The 22,120-nt window shown below is 35.0% G+C and overlaps 1 protein-coding gene across 1 annotated transcript in view; it reads left to right on the forward strand.

Moving 5' to 3' along the window:
- The window catches only part of EFL1 (elongation factor like GTPase 1), an 84,274-nt gene that overhangs the window by 30,830 nt on the left and 31,324 nt on the right, over positions 1-22,120 (forward strand). The window lies entirely within an intron of this gene.

Raw genomic sequence — 22,120 nt, forward strand, 5'->3', positions numbered from 1 at the left:
GATATAGACAATCATCTGGCTATCCAGATGTGTTTAGCTTCTTTAGTTTATTAAGTATTATAGAAGCTTAGGTTCTTGCTAGGACACTCCTCCTTGTACGCAAAACATCTATGGTACTGGAGGTTCCTGCTACCATGCAAGCATCTTCTCCAGATGTGTTGTATTTGACAGGAAGTGAACCCCTGGCTGTAGCGTGAAATCCATTGATCTCTAGTTTAATTATCATAGCTCTTCTTACTAGTGCTTAGTTTCTCTTATAAAAAGGAAAACTATAAATGGTCCAGTCACGAAATGTTAATTGATTTAATTTGGGTGTTGTATGTAAGTTCTTCTGTTTGCCAAGTAGTGTTAGGTATTGTTTAACAAACTGTAGAGACTGATAATGCAGGTACACAAACAGAAAAATTAACACTAACATAAACAATTTTTCTTTTCAAATTTTTTTTGTTAATGGAAGGTGTGGGGAAGCAGTATTTATTATGTCATTTCATGAACGAAAAAATGTTGCTTCTTTACCAGGAGCAAAAACAATAGCTTAAAATGAAACAGTGTTAAAAGTTCCACAAAGGAGATTATTACAGGCAAGTTTTAAATTATTTTGGTTATGTTTCTATGTTAAGAATATTTTGTCTAAATCAAGACTGTCTTTATCACACCAGTAAGTGTTTTGAAGCATTAATAAGTCTGTATTCTGGAGAATGCAAGAGGAACTGGGGACAGTTAATTTGCTTGTTTGCATGCAAGAATCTCTCTCTCTTTATATATATCTATCTATTTTTTAGGTATTTATTTAAACAAGGCAAAGGAAAAGTGCAAATACAGGAAAAGTGTCATTTTATAACGCTTGTTCTGATATTTTTGTGGTTGAAGACGATAAAAAGAACTTGGTGGTTGATCCCCAAAGTGACAAAGGAAAAATTAGAAGGCAACATGCGAGGAAAAAGTGATTTGGGCTCATAAGTAAAGATTGAGCAAGTGCATGCCCTCCAGGTGCACATAATAGCTTCCTTTTTCCCCTCTTTTTGTTATTTTTCTTGTTGCTGTCCTGTAATTGAAGGCAAAATGCCTTTTTTTTCTATGCAAAAAAAGGGGGGGTGTTTAGTAACGAAAACAGTTGTTGAAGGTAGTGTAAAAATGTATTTTAAACAGGCAAAAAGAAGTAGTGTTTCTTTTGTGATGATGTCATGCACAGATGAAAGGCCTAGGATTCCGATACTGGGTATTGATTCTTATTGCTAAGTAATTTAAGCAAACACTGATGTAAAAACCAAGGAACATGTTTCTGAAAACACTGGTCTAGGTACTTGTATGTTTAGGTACCTGTATAGGTGAATAATGTTGTGGGGTTTTTTTAAACTTGACTCGGTGTCCTGTTTTTCTGAATAAATAATTGAAGGATCATCAAGTGATACATTTTTGTTAATTGGAACAAAATTTATCTCAAGGCATGTTGCGCGTGCACACTCATGCATGCGCACACACATGAGTTCAGAATAATATGCATCTTAAAATTGACATATATACTGCTCTTTATCCACAAGTACCACAACGATAGCCTTGTGTTTGCTAGCATACAAACCCCAGATTTTCCTTAGGGCTGCCTATATGACTATTTAAGTGCTTTTTGTGTGGTGTTGAATACTGTTAAAAGCAAAGCTTTTCCCTTACCACTAGATTTGTAGTGCTTTAGTGTAATGCTCATAGGAGGCTAGATGATTTCCTGAATGTCTTCAAATGCAGTTAACTATGTGAATATCAAGTGTTCTACCAAATTAAGAGCATTTGTTTCTTTAACTTACCAAATTACATTGTTAAAAGCAGGAATCTAGAAGTCACTCCTGCTGCCGGCTCACTATGAACTGACTTCCTACATGACAGACTGCTGTGTACCTTGGTTTTTCCATTTCTAAAATGCTTATTTTCCCATACAGTGTTCTTTCACATTTTAATTGTTTATAAAACACTTAAAAGATTCTTGACATGTAAACAATATGACATGGGAAATGTAGGTGATTACGGATTCATACTTCTGGATTTTTTTGTACCTTTCTGAAGATAGGTGCCATACAGCTGCAGTTAGCAAAAGCTGGTATGAAGTAGTATAGCTAACCTCATTACAAGGTGTTTAACAAGCATTTTATTCCTTTAGGACTTCATTGAACAATTTAGGAGCTTTTAATAAGCAGCCTCTGTTAAGAGCAAAGAGCAGCTGCGAGCAGCGATGCCATTTTAAAGGCCCAGAATGGCTTTCTAGGACTGATGCCAACTAGCAAGCACTACCACCTTCTGTGAAAGCCCTAGGAACAGTCCTGCTGTTGCACCAGCCTTTTATTTCTGTGCAAACATTTGGTGGGCTAATTTCGCTCTCTGAATCAGTAATGTGATTATTTAAAAAAAAAAAAAAAAAAAGCCAGCTTGAAGTGATTCCAGCTGCATGGGCTGTCTCATCTCAGCATACTATGATTAATGAACACAGGAGGGCAGTCTTTCTCAAGAATGTTACTGAAATTAGCCGAAAATAGTGAGTGAAACAAAGAAAACTCAAACCTTTGTCTTCAGTTTTGGAATACTTACAATTTTTATCACTAACTACCATCTTATAACCCCAATAAAATAACCTTGCATTTTTAACTAGTTTATCATAATCCAGCACTATTCAGGAAAAGTTATATAATTGAATGGATTTTGTTATTGAATGACATTTTATCTCTGTGAACTGTTGAGTTTACCTGACATCATTGTATCTATATTAATTTCCTACCCAATTAATGTTTTATGAACAGTTAAATTGTTGAAAAAATTAAATATGTTCAAGTTGTTTCTTTGAGCTAAAGACAGAATAGTTAATCTGTTGTTTGACCTCTTTCAGTGCTGGAAACTGAAACCATTTTCTTAACTCTGTTTTTGCTGTGGTGGACTTAGTCCCTTTGCAGTTACTGCTGTTTGCTGTGTGTGCTTCCAACAAGCAGGCTGAGTAATTTGTGTTGCTTATTGGGCAATGTAACATAACATGGTGTGCAGCTAATGAACTAATATCAAATGAAATTAGAAGTGTGATTTTGCTGATCATCTGATAAGTTTCCTTTACCCTGTTTGCATTACCATTTCTGCTCTTTTATTTGTGATTCTGTTTCAGGGATTTGACTTGACAAACTTTATTGCAAAAGAAATAAGTGATTCATTACCTTGTTTTCAAATCAATATCAACATATCATTAGAGAGGAAAAAATATGACATCGTAGGTCAGAGGTATAGCACTGACGTGTCTTTATTGACCCAGCTAAGGTTTTTTGGGGAACAATACTTTGAATGTTTAATAGTTTCCTTATAAAGCCTTTTTAGGTTGGGTGGTTTTTTAATTTATATTGAAGAATTTAAATTGCTTTTTGAGTAGCTATATTTTTTCTGTTTTTCTGACTGTAGTTTCTTAAGGCTATAAAAGGAAATCATAAGTGTAGTAATTCTTTCTGAAGAAAACCACTTCTCAATTCTTTAGTGCTTCTGGAATGTTCTCTGTTCTAATTTTCAGGAGTTTATTGTGAGATCTTAAAAATGTGTTTAGTCTTGCCACTGGAATACAGGGGTTTTTTTATCATATTTAAAAATTGAACTGTATAAGGTTATTTAAGCTAAAGTCATAATACATTCATCTAGCCAAAAATGCCTTTAAGTTTGCTCTTGACCACTGTTAGATTATAATGTCAAAAAAATCAAATAAGTTTTTGAGGAAAGGAGAGAATGCAATGAAACATTCTGTATCAGTTTTAAAACAACTTTCGGTTATTATAATCTGTAAAATCTGAGCTTTCACATAAATGAAAGTTAGATTTCTAAATAATCTTCTAAATGTGAGGCAAGCCCCCCTGATTCTTTGGGGTTTGTATGCAAACAGATACTTGCTGATGCTTGAGGTTTCCCAAATAGTACCAGAAGGAAAACTGCCCAGACTTGTCGATGTTCGTTGTTGCTACTTATATGCCTGTGGGCAGCGGTGGGACTAACAAGAATCAAGACAATTTCATACCATTGCTGCTTGAAGAAACTCGCAGCACAGCAGCAGGCACATGCTCTGCAGCTACTTAATAGAAAAGATCTAGAAATAGACTGGAAAGAGGGTTTGAGGTGCAGGCAATCATCTCTGTTTATCATCCCTGTGTTTGCTTCAGAAAGAGGTGATTTTTGGCCTTGGGACTTCAAATTTATTAGATGCCTATTATTACACTAATATACGTTGATCTGAATTCAGGGCCAGTGTTAAAGGAGACTGACTCCTTTTCCTCAGGTAAGGATGGAGAATTGACTTATGTAGTCATTGCCTCTGGGCAGGTGTTACTCAGCCTTTCAATAGCTAACTGTTTGTGGGTTTAGGTCCCAGATACTAGCTGGCTTATCTCCAAAATTTCCAAATCTGTGCGAGTACTTGGTTGGGTGTGATTTTTCAAGTCTCTTTAAAATGAGAGGATAGGGATTTTCCCCAGTATTTCAGAGTTACTTTCTTTAGTCAGCATCAATGTGTTATTTTTAGTCTCTCCCTCTATGAAACTGAATATGTCCATGTATAAATAAAGGGAGAAAAGTTATCTACAGAAATAGCCATATTTATTACTTGGCTAATGAACCTCTTATTTTTTCCAATACTGTAAGAGAAGAAGTGTTAACGTAGTTAGTATCACTGATGTAAAATGGTAATAGAAGTCGTAAGGTGAAGTTTTGAGATGATTGGCTGAGCTCACATCCGTAATGTCGCGTTTGGGATTTTTTCCAGCATGCTGATACACATCACTGATGATTTTGGGAAATTACCTCACATTTTCATTTGAAGAGCCTGAAAACTATACCCTCCTTCAATCTGCTTATAAAAATTACTTGGAGCATGCTTTTGTCTTTGCTGTTTTTTATGTTTTTTTAAACCAGTATCCTCTTTAAAACTAGAATGTCAGTATTGTTTAATAGGTGGCAGTTTATGGTATAGCCATGTGTTCTCGCCTTTCTTACGATGTGGTTCTAACCAGAACCATCTAACTTGCCTTGACTGGTTGTCTAAAGAGACTTTAGGATCCATTACTAGATGAGGATCTATGATAGGTGAACCAAAGTGACTTCAGTTTTGTACTCAAAGTTGTTAGAATTCCATTTCTAAGAATATCCTGCCTGTTAGTGCTGCTATGAAATACTGTACAAAGAAGTGGGAAACAACAGTTCAGGGATGAACTTGGACACTAGGGCACTAGAGTAAATGGCTGACAGATTCAGCAAGCATGCCTAATTTGAGGAGTTAGTGTTTAAGGTTCAGTTTTCAACAGAGGTGTAAATTACCTGATTTAACAAGGATCTGTATTTAGACTATATAATTGAACCTTTTATCCCTCTGTACCAAGTGCTATTGAGCTTGTTTTCCTACTTCTGAATTAAACACGCTGGAGAAGTCCCTTTGCAGAAGTAGTTTGCTGTAGAACTCAAACTTTCAGAAAGCTGTTTTAAAGGAACATTTCCTTTGTTTAATGTGGCCGTGGGTTTTCTAAAATTCAAACTAAGAACATGCAATATCATTTCAGGAATAGGTACAAAATAATAGCTTTAAGCACAAATGAGTTTGAAAATATATGCCGTATTACATGTAAATTCACGTATAACAATTCAGACGTAAAAAAGACACCATAAATCAAATCTGTTTAGGAATGTGTGCAATTACCAATGCAGAAAAGAGGTTTTATTCTTAAAGGATTTTGAGTTTTTCAGTGTTATTTATGGAAGATACATCTCTCCTGCTACTGTGATGGTGTACTTGAATCAGATGGTGACATTTTTGAGAAGTGTGTACTTCTAATCAGCTGGCTATTCCTTTAGCTCTTCTGGTCAGATAAACTTCAATTTCTATCAGATGAATTAAGCTTTTCAGCTTCATTGCAAAGGTAGTCAATTCACATACTAAAATGTAGTTGTAAAATGTAGATATTTGTCATAGTATCAAGTCATAGTATACTTCGGGGCAGATAACTAAATAAAAACATAACTGGAGTACTGTCTCATAGGTATCATTTAGGCTACACTTTTACTTAAGCGTGGAATTGCAAAGACATTGACGGGTGTAAAAACTTACATTAAATCGTGAAATTATCTGTTTGGATAATCTTTGTTTTCTGTATCTTAGAGATATATTTTACATGTGTGTGCATCTCCATTCCTAACGTAGCTTCTCTCTTGCCAGGCGTCGTATACAGTGCTGTTTCTTTATCCTTTTGCAGTCTCAATCAGGACAATGTGCTTTTCCCAACACATCCTTAAATAACACAAACTACCTGCCTAGATAATCGTATTAATGATACAAAAGATTTTCATTTCTGATGTTTATCAGTGCTGAAATATACCATATGTAACTTAGGGCAGGGAGAAGAAACTTGGATCTAGAAATTAGTTGTCTCAAAATGTTATCCTCTCTGTGCCCTGTAGGAGGCAGTGAATGAGTGGTGGATAAAAGTAGTTTTTCTAGGCAGTGTAGGTTTTGTTGGTTAAATCTAGTTTGTCACTATTTTTGCATAGTTCTCAACATCTGAGTAATTTCTCTTAAATCTTACCTTTTTCAGCTTTAGCGCATCAGGAAGTTGTTCTTTGTATATGTGGTTTTCAGCAATAGAAAATTTATAATTCTCTTGAATTTGTAATGTTCTCTATTTCTGTATAATCTCTTTTCCAAGGTTATGCAAAATTGAAACTCCTTTACATGGCTTTGATTGAATAAGGCTTTTTCCCATCTTTATTCTTTAAACAAATAACCTGTGAACAGTTCTGAAGAAAAAAATTAGTGGTTTTCTTTGTTTTTCACTGAGTTTCAGTTTCTCATGACATATGTACAACTGTCTAATAAGGATTATATTTTAAGTTGAATATCAAGTGATCTCAATATTCACAGTATCTGAATTATGATGATGATGATGATGATGATGATTCCTTGACAAATTAGGGTAGTTAGAGAATTGTAATGTAATTTTCCATATGTTTCTTTACTAGAAATGGAAATAGGAACCAGGTAACTTGTTTTATCCTTTAAACTGTTTTCTTATCCCCATTTAATGTGAAGCCAGAGGCACTGTTTTTCATACAATACAAAAACGTGTAGCTAGTTCAATTTTGGGTAAAGGTCTCACATGGATTCACAGCACTGTCAGTGTAGTGAAAACTTTGGATTATGGTTTTTAATGTGCATTTCTTCATGCAGAAAATCTACAAATGTTTTGACTCTAAATTAAATTAATCTCATGGAGTATTCTGAAAGCCACAAATCTGCAGTGTGGTGTCTACTTATTAGCTCAACTCGGAAATAACGTACTGGTTTCAAAGGCAATGTAGTGTTAAGTAAAGCCAGTGTCATGAAAACATCTTGTTCAGCTTCCTTTTTTTCTTTGATACTTCCTTTGTCCTGAGAAAAGCTACTGTTTTATATGAAAAAGAGATGGGAAAATTCTCCTCTCTGAATGTTTCTTTAACTTTCATGGCTACACTAATTGCCTTCTGCACAGAGTAATAGCCAGGCTGTAGAAATTAGGCTGGACCTCCCTCAGCTGTCTTTGGAGTGTTAACATGGCTCTGAAATCTACCCTTTTTCCCATAAGCTCCCCGCCCCAAATCTTGGTGTTAACCTCCTGTTTTCTCTTTGGATTCCACCTTTCTCTCTGCCTTTCCGTCTGTCACTCTACCTCAGCTTTTTATTTTGATTACCTTAGTTATCCCATGTCAATAAAGTAAGACTATATGAGAATATTTTAGTTAACCACAACCTAAGCAAATGCAAAAGCTCTTCTCCTAACTGGCATTGTTTATGCAATATAAACCACTAATCCATGAGGGCAATTTATTTGAATGTGTTTTAAATTCCTGCTGGAGTACTTCCTAATCTTAGACAGGCCTCCCGTGTAATGGAGAGAGGAGCAGGATACACACTTTCACACCCGCATGTGAAGAAGTGTTTGTCTTATTGTGTAATAGACCTAGGGCCTGTAATATACAGCATTCTTGCAATAAATACCATCTGTGGTTGTGAAATACCTCTACTTATACATTTGAACTAGCCACAAAAGCCTTTTATTACTTTGTATATTTCTTTTTTACTTCCATTGTTACCAAAATTTCTTCACAGAGTTCAGAAAAAGCAGGGAGGGGGTTGCAGTGAGGGCATGTGAATCTGAGTGAGAAAGACCAGTTTGGAATCAATTCTGCACACAACCCCACTGAACACGAATGCAGTTGCAGAGAATCGAAATCCTGTGTAACAAATGGGAAGGTTACGAAGTCAAGAGATGGTTAATAAAGGCTATGTTTTAGTGAGTTAATTTCGGGAGAATATTTAGAAAATTTGATGTTGTTTCATGCTTCACATTAAATTGCAAAAGTGTTGTGAGGGTTGTTTGGCCTGTATCAGGGTGTGAGTCATGGAGCTGGCTTTGTCTGGCTTGTGAACTGTGGGGGGAGTTAAGGCAGAGCTATATTTAGGAGTATCAACTGATGTCAAACTGTGGAGCACTGCTAAACAACAGTGTTAAAGGGGCAGCACTGGATAGTTTAGGCTCAAAGTTTAGATTGTTTGTAGTGGTTTATCATTTAGTAAATAATTGGAAAAGCTGATATTTACTAGAAATATTCTTCTGCGGAGGTTGCAAGCCAAGCAGTGTGAGTTTCAACTCCATTCGTACTTAACTACTAATAGCTATTCTAATTTCATTGTCAAAACTGTATGAATTGAAAATAGCAAGCATAGATAAAACTTCTGGTTTCACCTTACATGCTTCAGAATCTGAATTTGTAAGAATTTGTTATTTATAAAGAATTGTTTAATTCCAGTTATAGGTAGATAAGGGTAATGTTTGAGGGGCTGTTACCATTGAGTTTTTGTCTTAAGATACAGAACAGCTGCTGACTTTACTTGATTGTATTTTGAAATTTTGGCATTAATACCTGGGACCAAATTTAGGTACCTTTTTGCATCTAATGAAGACTAAAAGCAGTATGGTTCTTTTCTAACCTTTCTTGCTCCCTGCTACCTAATTCTCTCCAGTGAGGTCTGTTATGTATTTGGGCAAAATTCAAGCCAGTGATTTTAAAAAATGAGAGGCTCCATTTTCCAAGGCTGCTCCTCTGTCGTAACTGTCATGGACTTTAGCTAGTGTTTTTTGTGGGGTTTTGTGTTTGGTAACCTTCCTTTGTGCAGGCATGTTTTGGTAGATAATTCACCTAATTTGGTAGTAAGCGTTTTATATGGCCATCTTTGTTTCTGGGCCTGTCTGTGTGAAGACAGTGAGATCGCAATAGGAAAATTGCAATGAATTTAAGGACCCCAGCTGAGATGTGAGTCAAAACTTTTCCTTACAGAATGGAGATTGTTTCTGTCATTCTAATGAATCTGAGGTGGGCAGGTTTTTCAAAGGCACTTGGTGTTGGTTTAAGCACACTATTATTGACTTGAATGTAGGCAGACCTGAGCCAAGACAAGGTACTGGTGGGGAAACAGAAAAACCACACTCAGAATGTATAAATTATACAGCTGTTTAAGTTAATGTATGGGGGATAAGTCAGTTTATCTGTTACTGTCATTTTAAGCTTTATTGGCTAAAGTATCGTCATTGCTAACTTTGATAGAAGTCTGTTTCAGTGACTAATTGGATTTCTGAAACATAATATTGAGCAACAAATATTCATTTAAATATTTGGTGTTTTCCAAGTGTCATGTGTTAAGATTTGTACAAATCATGCTTTATGCAATATTGAAGTATTGGGTCAACCATTGTGAGTTGCATGACTGTGAACCTGTTAATCTAAACGAAAATGCGAACCTGCTGGTAGTTCTTGTTACATCAGTTATTGCACTTACACATCAGCAAAGATGTTCAAACCAATTCCCCCCACTTTAGTCTGCTGCAGCTGTTGAGGACAAGGAACTTGAAAGCACACGTGATGAATTCTAAAGACAGCCTACATGATTCATTGATGCAAAGAGCTGTGTGTTGAGAAGCTTTCAAAACGGGACCTAAAATGTTTGGAATCCTGATGGTTACATTTTTTGGAGCTTTTCCACAAAAGACTAATTGTTTTGTGATGTTCAAAAAGCAAGTTCTCTGAACAGTGGTACTAACAAAGCCTGGATTCCTGTGGACTGGTGTCCTTAAAATCCTCAGCTTCCCTTCGAAGCTACGCCTATTCTGCAGTTGTGCATGTCCCAGTTGGCCAGCCAGAATGCGCATGCTGGTCGCCAGGCAGCTGCTTCCAAGCGGGATATATAATGATTGTGTTTTGCCTGCCCTTTTTTCAGTGAGCTCACCAATTTCGGTCTCCCTTCAGTACTTAGCCATTGATTTTACATAACTTGTGGAAACTTAATTATATCTAAACCCTCTCCTGTCTCTCACTGGTAAACTTAGTGGAAGTTGACAACATGTTTAAAAGTTGTTGAGGGGAGACTGTGTGATTACAGGAGTTGCATTTACTTTGGACATGTGACTAAAAACATACTCCATTTTTAACAAATTCTTTTCTGTACATAATCCCATCAGGAAGTATGACATACTGTGTTGGAAGCGTTGCTTCTCAACCAAAAACAGTCATTTAAGTACTCAGCCATTTTTAGCAGAAACGCTTTTCATTTTTGGTAGAAAAGGTTCATCTACCCAGAACTCTCCCAAAGCATTTAAAGCTGATACCTAGCAGTGGCAAATGGCCACGTTTCTTTTGTTCAGAAAAGCAGCTGACATTCTGTGTTTTAAGGTTTTGGTTTGTCTTGAAGCAGCAGCCGAGCCACTGCTGTTGCTTGTGGGTGATACATGATACCGCATCTGTGGACTCTTCTGCTTAGTCAGCAAAATGTTAGCCAGAATGGTCTAGTTTCTGAGGGGGTAGTGGTGGGGCATGGAAACAAATTAGTTTGTTTCAGGACCATGAGGTGTTAGCTGCACTTTTTACATGGATGGGAGGGAAAAAAGGTTTCTTAACTAGTTTTATAAGATGCTGATTGTGAAACCTGTACTTCTGTTTGGCTTCATCATGCCATAGGATTTTCACTGTGATTAATATGTTGACTTGCCTTTTCATGGACAACGTGTCAGAAGCAGTGTCTCTTACAAATGTATTAATGCTTTGTTAGTTGAGGGAGTGAAAATTGGGTGAGAGGGAAAATTGTGTTTTTATTAGATTAGTTTTACTCTGTTTATTTAGTATCCTGAATTGTCTCACCCAGAGTCTGACCAATGCTAGTGCTGGTGCTGGGAAGCCTGAAGTGGGGGGCAAGCTTGCTCTTTTTGATGGCAACTGGCTGCTAGATCATCCTAGCTGTATTTGAGATGGTGTTCTTAGACTGCCTTTTGGGGTGGGGTCTCTTTTCCTTTTATCCCCTAATGCAAATGAAGCACTCAGTGACTGGTGTTATTACTGTTGAAAAGGAAATGAAACACTAAGGGTTTTCCAGATGTGGAGATGTCAAAGCTCCAAGCTCCCTTCCTGGTATCTTTTGTCTGTATGAGGCTCGTGCCTGGTTTTAACAAATGAAGACAGCAATGTTGGGGATGTTATTGCATGTAGACTGATGCGATGTAAATAAAATTAAATTTATTAGTTACTTTTTTGCAAGAAGGCATTAAAAATCAAGATTAGTTGTATTTAATTTCTTTTCCCCATTTTGAAATAGAGGAACATTTTAAAGCCCAATTCAATTATGTGGTCTTCTGCACTAGTCTTAAGAATTCTCGTATCTTAGGAATGATCTGTATATTTTCCCCCGTTTTCTTCTTGACCTAGAGCTAATACAAGCTAATATGTTGCAATATTTTAGGAAGTCAAAGTTATATGGACTATGAATTACAGTAATAACTCTGAATGATACATTAACTGAAGTAATCAGAAATTAGGGGGGAAATGACAGTCTTTTTTCCTTTCCTTTGGGGACAAAAGGTTGGGGGGATAAGGAGTAGCAGTCTTCATTTTTAGGTATTTTTTTATGTTTTAAATAGACATGATTTTGGTATGCTTAGTTTACACAGATGCAGACTGCCAGAAATACTTAATGTGAAGCTGACTTGTAAAATTCATTATTTAAATCTAGTTTTAATTTTGTGGAAAAATAAGATTACTTTTTTTTTATCTCTGTGATAAAAACCTATTTTAACCAGAATAATGAAGGGCTAGCAGAACATTTTCTCCAGAATTTTATTATTTTGTATTTCTTAGGTACTTTTGTCAATGATTAATGTGTGTGTTTTGAAATAACCTGGAATTCCATCTTTACTTTTCACTAAAAATTTGTCACTCTTCTAGCTAAATTTTATTTGATGTGTTTGGAGCATATGTCCGCCTTTCAATCTGAGATCGGTATTAATGGCCCAATCACAGGTTTTCGTGTGGCAGTAACTTGTTTATTTTTTTTATTTGAATGCATTTTCTGTTTATTTTGGAATTTATTTTGCTATTAAACTGGAGCGCATGATAAATAACTCATTATCAGTAACTTCCTAGGCTGCTGATATAACAAGTGTATTTAAGGCATCCCCTGTTCCCTCTCATGCCATCTGTTTGTACACCCATTATGTCAAATAGTCCTGATCCGAGGCATTGGAAAGGTGCTTTCTTTTGTTAGAATCTTTCTTCTGATTAATTATTCCCCAAAATATTATTGCTTGTAAGTACAAATGAGCTATTTAAAGGTTTCTTTTAGCTTGAAGACAATTTTTATATTATTCTTTATCCTTCTTGAAAATTATTGTATTTAAAATAAACATCAACTTCTGCATAATGTAGACTGAAATGATCTATTATTCATGGTAGTTTGGAACACTTCAAGCCATATTTCCCAAGGCAACAAAATAAGCAAGCAGAAATCACTTATAGGCAGATGTAATGGGGGGGCAGGGAGGGTTGCCTTTAAAGGAGAGCATTAGGCATTGGGTCAGGTCTTGGAAAATTGAATTTTAATTAGTTACTTGCATGTCTTAAAAGTTAACAGGATAAATGGTCAATGACTCAGTAGGGCATTTCCCACAGGATATTGTACACATTTGGTAATTGGTATGCTGCTTCTACTTGTGATGTCTGAAATATCCTAGTAACTGATAAAAGTCTAGCTTTGCATTTACCTGATGTATTGAATGATAAAGGCCTCATATTCTTTTTTTACCTTATGAAATGTAAATCAAGCATATTGGGATTCTACAGTTAAACAAATTCTAAAATCAGCACAAGGATTGACAAAATTTAATGAGCTTTTAAGCTAACTACCATTGTCTTTCTTAATTGGCACTTCTAGTAGTAGATTCTAAATTCCCCATGTACCTAGGATACGTAATGCAGAACTTGTAGCAATATGTTCATGTAGCTTTTTCTAGGCAAACATGACAAAACCTCCAAGACTTCTACAGATTAAAATTAATTCCTTGCAAGATCAGTGCCTGAAGGCCTCATTAATTTTAACACCACATATAATTGATTCTGGGAAGTAACAGATGTTACTTATATTTTATAATCTTCAATTTAAGAACACAGTATATACATGAAGTCTGCCCATTTTCAGGACACATTACTAAAACTGAATAAAACCTAAAATGGCATTTTCTCTTAATGGTCAGTTGGTTGTTAGACTGTGCTATAACTAGTCTGATTCATTAAAAAAATCATTTGATGTTATTGATCTATTAGCAGAGATTAGTTATTTTGCTGTGTTGTGGGAAGCATGTGGTCAAGAAATTAGAAGAATTCAGTTTGCTATTGTGCTCAAAACCCTAATGAACTTTAGATCTTCGCTCGCATCTTGCCTCAAATCCTCATAAAAATACTAAAATATTGTGTGGGGTTTTATGTCTTCCCAGTGTCTACTTAAAAATAAATATTGAACTTTACTACATTTTTAAATAGAAAGGTTTTGCCTCCATCTCCTTTCCTCTAATGTTAAACACTTTTCATGCTCAATCTGATAGAGCATAATTGATTCAGTGCTTCCCCTCTCAGCCTTGGGCTGCTGCCTCCCCCTTCCCTGCCTTCTGAAGTTCGATATACATTTCAACGTAGGTGAAATATGTTAAAAACATTTTAGTAGAGTAAGAGGTGATTGTTTTGATTAATACTTCCGATATGTAATCTATTCATGTTACAGGACTAAGAAAATAAGATCCTATTTTAACAGATTTCCAGAACTGAGCATGTGTGTATAGCTAATGTTATTAATGGTGGTCCTGCAAAAAAGTAGAATTACAGTTTCTCTACTTTTTTCTAATGTAACTACTATGATATATTCAGTGAGCCAGAGAGGTTTATTTCAAAATATTTTGAATTCTCTCCTCTTTAATGTCCAAAATATAAGCAATATAAACTGTGTCTTTGCTAGAAGACTGCTGGAACAGAGAGATTTCTCTTGTTCTTCTGCTACTTTGAGGGTGAAGAATCTTGGGTCTTTTAGTATATGTTCCTTTTGCAAACTTAATTAGGTATTAATATCAAGCTGAACTAAAGTATTCTACCAAACATTTCAATGTTTTCTTGGGTTTTGTTGACACTTTTTCATCATAAGATTTATTATCAATTTATAATCATGTACAAAACAGCTTTATGAAGGGTCAGTAGCCCCATCTTTTTCTATCTTCTACAAGGCAGATGTCAACATTATGGCTGAAGTCTTGGAGAGTTTCAATATAGGAATTACAAACAAAAGAACCCTTTTCTTTTTTGTTAAATACTTTTCTCATTGAACCAGTAGAAATCATCAGTAGATGACTAGCATGTGTTTATCTGTGAGACAAAGTAAGGAGGCTTCCTAGAAATATCCAGAGCTATACCTGTGAGACATTTCTCATCTCCAAAAGAATACATATTCTCTTTAGAAAACGTAGTTAGTGCTCTGTTGTCTAGAAGGCTTTCTTTTTCCTTAGAGGATTGCTGGGCAAAATTTTTTCCCTTGCATAGGATGTTCCATATTAATTCAGCTGATCTGTTTTCCAGTACATGCATTTTCATGAATTTATTTACAAAAGCACATTTACTACTACTACTAAAAAAAACCAATAAAACAGCATTTCAAAGGACTTCTAGATTATCAAAGTAAATATGCTGAAACAACCATTCCTAAATTCCATTTGTTTGGGACAACTGTGCTGAACTGCCTCTGAAGTTCTGGTAGTCATTTAAAAAAAGCAGAGTAAATTCAGATGTGTTGCTGTCAGGTCAAATTAAAATAATTTATTCAAAGTAATTATAAATCTAAAATTTGGTTTGTGTTTCAGAAACCCTTGAGTTTTGTATGGTGCTAAATGCTTTCCACATGCAGTAATGGAAGTACTAATTTGATGTACAGGATAACTGAAGTGAGTTCCTGTGCCTATGTGATCACATTGTACAAAGATCTGTCCACATGTTTACTGTTGTCCAGTATCGCTGCTTTCAAGTGATGTCAAGTTGAGCTGGTGTGTGGAAAGGAATTATAATGTGTGGGCTCAGGCGAAATGTTACATGTATACTGCTGACTAGAACTACTAACTTTTTTATAAAACCACAAAAGGCACCGTTTAGTGCCTTTATCAGAATGCTTTACAGTTAAAAGATTGAAGTAACTTAAATTGGAGTAAAGATTTTTTTATTTTTTTTACTTTTTTTTTGTGAAGCTACGAGTGCATTGATTTCATAATATGTAAAGAGGAATGGGCTACAGATCTAAGCATGAACTTTATTTCTAAGTTTCTGTGCTAAAATTAAGTTTAACCATAAATATTTAAAAATCAGGATAATTTACTTTATTTTTGAGCTCCAAAAATTAGTATGGCATGACAAATGAAATAATTTTGTAGCATAAGAAAAACATCATTATCTGAAATACTTTCATCTTCTATATTTATTTGCCTCATTAAGCAACTTAAGGAAATCAATATTTCATTTTGACTACACTTATTTGTAAACCCAGAAGTCAGATTTGGAATGTTAACTGATTTTGGTTTAATTCTGTTTACTTTAAGGTAAATTTGTATTTTAACAAGCAAATTCCTGAATCTGCTTTGGTGTCTGCTTTTTCACAAAGACTGAGTGCAGGTAGATCTCTGTCCATTCGCTTTATCATTTTAAAGATGTTACTGTTTAATGTAAAGTTTTTTTTACAGTTTCCTTGAAATTGTTTTTAGTCTAGTCTCAGAAAGGTATAGGAAAGTTCATAATTACAATTGTCAATTCAATGAACAGTTAGGAAACGTATGTTATCATGCAGTCTAAGTACTTAATCAAATATATGGTTTTTTTTCCCAAAGAATCTCAGCAGAAGATAAATGATGCTTGTTTACTCATTATATATGTTTGTAATCCTCTTTGAAACTGTAATCTCGCAATAGGAGATTTTAGTGGAACATGCTATTAGGTCATATTATTGCTTTCCTTGCAGTTCTTCTAAGAGCAGACAGCTTTGTTCTTCGAACTGCTAGACTTTTTCCTAAAAGAACTCAATGGGGTGCCCTAGCACTTTTTCATCTTTTACTACTCAGTGATTCAGTAGTAAAGCATTGAGATGCTGCTTGCGTCAAAAGTCGCCTATTGCATTTAATGTCTTATCGCATGATTGTGTCCCTTGGGGAGAGGGAATTTTGTTATAACATTACTAATAATATGGGTGAGTTTACTCTCATCTGATCAGAAAGTTATGCTCAGTTTGCCCTCAAACTGCTGTGAATCTAAAAGTAAAGTTTTACAATGAAAGTATAACTTAACACCTTTCTATTGAGGAACTGAATTCATGTTTCTGCTTGTTAATCTCTAGCACATATTTAGGTAGAACTTGTTTCTTTGAAACTCGTGAAGAAACTGGGACAGAGGCTTCTACAGTCTATTGGAAACTGGTGATTTTTAGAGATTCAGCTCAAAAAAACACATTGGGAAACAGGAAATGAAATACAAAAGAAAATGCTGAATTAACTTTTTCTGTAAAATGATTGGAAAGTACCGAGAACAGCTGAAATAATGCACATACTTTACAATATTCTGTTTTCCATACAAGCAATTTCACTTGCCTCAGAAGCAAGTAAGAACAATTGAGGGAGAAGTGCACAATTACAGATGAGAAGAGGAGGCTCACCGGCAATCTGTGCTAACATGTGGTCTGTATTATGGAAAAAGTTGATGAAATCTCAACTAGAATGTGGTCTGTGTCTTGATTTACATTCCCTTCCCTTCCAGAAACAGTTTCTAATACAGAAAGGTCAAGTTCTGCCCTCAGATGTCTCTGTGCAGTGCCCATGAGACTCAAGAGAAACATGGTTAAAATCTGAGGCGATAAATGTATAATACAAGGTATTCTTAAGCCATAGTAGCTACTTGGCCAAAGTCCCTACAGTTACCATCATTTAATCCCAGTAATTTGTAAAACATTTTAAGATTCCTCAAATATAAAAGGCATACTATCGTAACCAAGTTTAATCCTACCAAAAGCCAGTTTCCTCTTGCAAAATCCCTCCTCTTTTTTTTTTTTTTTTTTTTTTTTTTTTTTTTTTTTTTTTTTTTTTTTTTAAATTAGGGATAGTAATGGACAGGTGGAGGCTGATGCTTAAAGTGTACGTGGAAACAGTGAACCAATATTAGTCACCCTAATAGGTAACAGTGTGCTAATGGTATAATCTTTTCTAGGATTATGCTAGATATTGGGAAGAGGAGAATTCTGTAGATAGATTTGAAGGAGAATGATGATTGATATGGAGTTATTTTTGTTAATTTTTTGATGATTTTAATATTATTTGGTAAATACATTTTGCCTTTCTGTTTGTTTTACTTGGCTTTTAGGCTATTTACTTTAAGGAGAAACTGGAAACATCTAAGAGCCAATCATATTTTTAAGGTGGATTTGTGAATTTATTTTCTCATATGTGTTTTTTAAAGCACATTTTAAAAATATTTCTTTTCAAATGTCTCTCACTAGGGAGGAAAAAAAAGTATTTGTATTACAGCCCAAAGAAAGTTATAGAGGTCTTAGACTGTTTGTACACTCCCTTTGAAACAAAAGGCACATGCTCGTTTTAAGATTTCAGATTGTGTAGATTTACAAAAGTTTGCATCACACCTCCTTTTACATGACTTACAAATGAGCTTGCGTGGTCTTTCTTCACGGATACATAGTGCAGTGCATGGAGCATTTAAACCAGGAGGCTTTGCCTATTGTAAAGTCTTAATCTTTGTAAACAAACAATGTTGATAAGAAATTATATATTTCAGTGGAGACAGAGCCTTACTGGGAAGATTAACGTTAGCTTTTTGCTTTACTTAGTTCCTTGCTGTGTTAGTCCAAAGCTTGACATGTCTCCATCCCAAAGCAGCCAAGGATTCTTAAGTGGTGATATCATCAATGAGAGAAGATAAAGATCCACTGAACTAATGTGCTGAGGCTAGTAACAGTGTGGCAGAAGTTAAAATTTAAACAGCTTTCATTCTTCTTTGTTTGATTTTCACACTGCAAACTAAATTATTTCCTTATCTGATTGAAAAAGTTATGCATGGTGGTGGTGTCTGCTTCATTTTTTGCATCTTGAAAGAATATTAAATGCTGAATCTTTCTACATCAAGGGAAACTAATTACATATATCTTGAAATTGATCTATTATGTGTTCAGATCTTTATAGCTGAATTCAGCTGGAAAAGTGTACTTTATCTTTAAAGGCAGCAAAATTATTGTCTAAGGTGTAGTGGTTACCAGCAAGACATAGAGGCGAAAAGTAAAGGGAGACCTGTCTTAAATCTCCTACTCCTTTTGAAAATTTCAGTCATGATGTTTGTATATATTTTTACCATTTAGTTTCTATCATGTAGTAAAAACACTGGTGATACAAGTAGGTATTTACTTGATTTAGTATTCTTATCTTCTAGGGCAAGTAATAGAAAGGACTCAACAAAAGAAGGACCTTTGTAAATCTCACATTCTCCATCTGTGTAATAATTCTCCCTGATGTACACCACAATTTGGTCTACTTTTAAATGACAAACAACCAAACTCGGAAGGTCTTTCTTAACATTATCTCACAGGCTTTTAAAGAGTTCCTTGTCTGTTAAGAGGAAGTCTTATTTTCAACCTACAGATTGACAATTACTGTTGAAATAATAACTTTAATACATTGAAATATGTTTATTGTTGGTCACTGTGAATGATTTGTCAGAGTAATCTGAATATAGTCTATGTAAAAAGTAAGCAACTGGTTACATTTCTATAAATGTGGACAATACTCTTAATATATGCTAGCAAAAATCAGTTTGATAAACAGTTACGTGTAGGATTGGCTTCTTTAGGACAAGAGAGATAATTTGTAGTCTGTTTTAAAATTACATCTCCACATAATATTTGAAGCCTTGCCTGTTTCTTTTAAAGATGGTATCAAGTTTGTAGAACTAATGCTGCTCTGTCTGGGTGTTTCCGTCTGAGTGTTAAGCTTTGTAAAATTACTTTCTTTCAGTGAAGTCCCTGGCACGTAGACAGAGCCCTGGAGAGTGGTATTTTTCAGTGCCTGTTATTACTCAAGTCCAGTTGAGTTCAGGCACTATGTTTCTTTATTAACCAGTAGTATGTGGGAATGCTTTTTCAAAACAAAAATACTATTCTGCAGTAGGAGCAAAGCATTTAGATGGTGAATTTAAGAAAAAATAATCTAGTCTCATACTTGCTATCAAATCTCATATGGTATCCCTTGGTAGGCTTGACTTTTCAGCGTGAGTAGCTTGCTTTGCAGTTCTCTACACTGTAATCCCCTTAATCTCAACAGGACTATGCACAAGAAAAAAATATATAGTAGTAACTGTTTAGTATATATGGCTCTTTGCCTTACATTATGAAATCTGTAAAGGTGATTTGACTCCTGACTGGGAAGAAAAGGCTTTGCTACCAAGTACAATGTTAGAAGTAGTGTTACACAGTATATAGCAAAGTATGTGATATTTCTAATATGGAGTTTTTAATAAACTCTTGTGTCTTTGAAGTTTACACACTCTCCCGAACAGTCAGAACTCAGCATTTTCTTTTATACAGAAATTAGGTGACACACCACAGACAGAGTTAATAAAAAGAAACAGTTTCCTGATCAAGTTAATATGATAAAAAAACCCCCACATTTCTAACTCCAGCTTCTCTTAATAAATAAATAAAAGCAGTGTACAACAAACTGCCTACCAGTGTGCATGTTTATTTGTGTGACAGACTGCATACTTTGTAGACTAGGTTGTTCTTTGAGAGATGACTATTCAAAAATACTTGCAGTGCTTTTTAGTATTTCATTCTTTAAGCTAACCTAAAACAAAAGAGCAGTAGTTTGTCTCACCTTCCTTGCTTAAGCAGTTTTTTCTTACCTTTCGTTCCTTTCTCTTTGAAAATTATTGTACTACAAGAAGAAATGTGAAGTAAAACGTGTGTGTTATAATGATGTCTTTCTTCAAGGGCTGAACAGGACAAAAACAGTCTTAAAATGGGAGGCATATTTATAAGCTTGGTTTTGGAGTGGCTTTTCTAAGTCCATTCGAGTAATTAACATATCCATCCACATTTGAGATCTGTGATCTCAAGTAGCACGTGTAAATTTCAGTGGGATGAACAATAAGTAAGTTTAAGATTTATGTATCAGCATAATTAGTAGAATTCTTCCATTGACATGTCATGTGGTACTTTGGAATTAGTTATGTTACATCTTCCTCTAGTATTATTCAGCAAATACATTAGCAGTTACTTACTCATAATCATATTATGCAAAAAAGTGTCCAAGAACCTTTAATCTTTATGGATTTTTTTGTCAACATTCGTTAGTAAGAATTTGTAAATTAAATAGATTCATCAGGTCTGGACACTGCTCTATGCTAGCTCACACAGTTAAGCAATTAAAACACGTTGTAAGCCTAACGGATTTTAATGAAAACTGACAGGTTTTTTTATTTTTAGTGTATTATTGTTGCCAGACAAAATATAATTCATGTATTTTTACCTTCAAACATGAAGCAAAAGAGCGGAGAGCTTTAAGTTTTCTTTATGGTAGTAAGAGTACAGTAATGTGTGTTAAGAAAAGAGTGAGTCTGTCTGAAGTAAGATTTGGTAACTTGATTTCTCTGGTTCACATTACACTGTGAAAAGAAGCTGTTTACCTCCCACTCTAAATCATTTTCCTTTTACCAGCTGGAGAAGATCAGAATAAAATGGACCCATCCCTTTTCTCAGTCCCTGGTGGTGGTGACGATCCAGCATTTGTTTTTCATTCAAACCACATGTTGAATAAGTGAAAAAGAGGAAATACATGCTGGTCATAGGTCAGGTGCAACACAGAGTTTATACAGATTTATTTTCTTTGTAGCATCTGCTATCCTGTATTTAAAGCCGTTGAATGTTGTTCTGCTTCCAGTTATTTTGAGGCAGATTTTCTTAAAAAGTGACATTTCGGGTTTTGGCATATCCTGCTGGCGAGACATTCAGCCTTCGGAGCTGTAGAAACAGCCTGATTCTGCAGATGATAACTCTGCAGCAAACTGGCTCTTCAGAATTTAAACTCCTTCATGATCTCATAGGGTGGAAGCTGACCATCTTTGTTTCTGGCCTCAAATAAAGAAGACTAAGCCAAAAAAAGAACCTGGAAAAGTATTAGGATGATAATGGGGAGCTGGAGTTAAGAACTTCTCTGCTTATCACTACTTGGGCATGTAGGAGGGAATGAGGAGGAAGGAGCACAAATATACTGCAATTTACAAATGCAAATTTAATTTTTAAGCAGGTACAGATTATGAGCTAAAGGTTTCAGTTTTCTTGTAATAAGTTAGATGTGCATTTAATTTATACTCCATTAGAAGTACTGCAATGCTCATTGCTTACGATTGAAGGAGAATCAGGAAAAGTAACTGTATATATCAATATCAGCTTTATTTGTTGTCTTTATTACTCAAACACTTCTGGTAGTGTTGTTATAGCTCTGACTAAATTATGAATGATGTCCTGTTGTTTAGGAATTTGAAAGCAATAATTTCAAATTGTCTTAAATGTGCCAGCCAGCCAAGACTAAATATGCATTTGCAGCAGCTATTTTGCAGATTTATAGCTAATATTTTTTTCTATATTTTTTCTTATCACTACAATTTAAGCTCAGTTTTCTCCAACTTGCCAGCATTATAAAAT

Source organism: Gymnogyps californianus, chromosome 11 (genome assembly GCF_018139145.2).
Source record: "Gymnogyps californianus isolate 813 chromosome 11, ASM1813914v2, whole genome shotgun sequence".
In the NCBI taxonomy this organism is placed as follows: domain Eukaryota; kingdom Metazoa; phylum Chordata; class Aves; order Accipitriformes; family Cathartidae; genus Gymnogyps; species Gymnogyps californianus.